At 47.4% G+C, this 1398-nt stretch overlaps 1 pseudogene; it reads left to right on the top strand.

Annotated features, from left to right (window-relative positions):
* The window catches only part of LOC102843138, a 3421-nt pseudogene extending 2026 nt beyond the window's left edge, over positions 1-1395 (top strand).
* Positions 1396-1398: the final 3 nt, after the last annotated feature.

The raw sequence follows: 1398 nt of genomic DNA, 5'->3' as shown, positions 1-1398 counted from the left end.
GGATTTTGAAGCTCTGTCTCACATACTTTGGGCATGTTGCCAGGATGGACCAGTTCTTCCAAGCAAGAAGGACATCATGCTTGGAAGAGTGAAGGATCAGCAAAGGAGAGGAAGACTGGCTGAGATAGACTGACCCAGTGACTAAGATAATGGATGTAAGTGTGCTGGAGACAGTGAGATTGGCTCAGGACAGAATAGGGCTCAGAGCCATTGTTCGTTCATAGGGTCACTGTGAGTCATAGTTGACATGATGCCACATATTACCAAAAACAACAGAGCCAAGGAGCTCTGGTGGGCTAGTGGCAAGAAGTTGCATGGCAATCCCAGAGGCATGAGGTTCAAATCGACCAGATGCTCTGCTTGAGAAGGAGGGGTAATCTCTTCTTGTACCAGTCATGTTTAATTTGACAGCACACACACACACCCACAAAATAGTAAAATAAAATTAAAAACCAAAACAACAAAGCCTTCTCTTCTTTTATTCAAATAGTTTTCCAGATGAGGTTCACACTGACTTCATGATCTCTTCTGCCATCATCTAATCAGCAGAATGCAGTGGAGGCCCAGCACCCACAGCAAATTCAAAGGTGTGATTGTTAAGAAATCTCTAGTCCATTTTTTATCACAGGATCAGCCTCCATCCCACTCCCCAGCCCCCAACCCCCAATACCTCCCTAGGCTTCAGGTCCTCACATGTAAAGTTGCAAAGTTGACCCTATTCTTGAAATGCCAAACTGTTTTGCCTGGTGGCTATACCATATTGTGTCCTCACCAATAGATAAGGGTTTTGATTTCTTAGATATGACTTGAAAAAGACTTCCATAACCAAACAGCCCAGCAAACATAGGACAGAGGAGGAGCTGCAGCCACCTGCCACCACAGTGGACAGATCTGGAACAACCGCAGTGTAAAAGAAGCAGCAGATTGGGGACACTATCCGCATGATAGTAAGAGGGACTCTTGGCAGCTGCAGCAATAGCAGTGAATGAATGCCTGGAGGACAGCACCATGGGCAGTGTTGTGGACACAGTGGTCAGGGTCCTTCGAGGATGTCTGGAGAACATGCCAGAAGCCAACAGCATCCCCACAGAGCAGCTGAGCACATCATTCCAGTGGGCCACCAAATGGGTCGATGACTCTAACAAGTATGGCTTTGGGTACCAGCTCTCGGACCACACCTTCGGCGTCCTTTTCAACAACGGTGCTCACATGAGTCTCCTGCCTGACAAAAAACCCTTTCACTATTACACGGAGTTCGGCCAGTGCTCGGTTTTCCCAGCAACAGATGCCCCCGAACAATTCATTAGCCAAGTGACGGTGCTGAAATACTTCTCTCATTACATGGAGGAGAACCTCATGGATGGTGGAGATCTGCCCAGTGTCACTGACATCCGAAGA

This window comes from Elephantulus edwardii, unplaced genomic scaffold (assembly GCF_000299155.1).
Source record: "Elephantulus edwardii isolate Elephantulus edwardi_28Jun2011 unplaced genomic scaffold, EleEdw1.0 scaffold00645, whole genome shotgun sequence".
Taxonomy (NCBI): Eukaryota; Metazoa; Chordata; class Mammalia; order Macroscelidea; family Macroscelididae; genus Elephantulus; species Elephantulus edwardii.
This window is presented reverse-complemented; position numbering and strand designations above follow the sequence as displayed.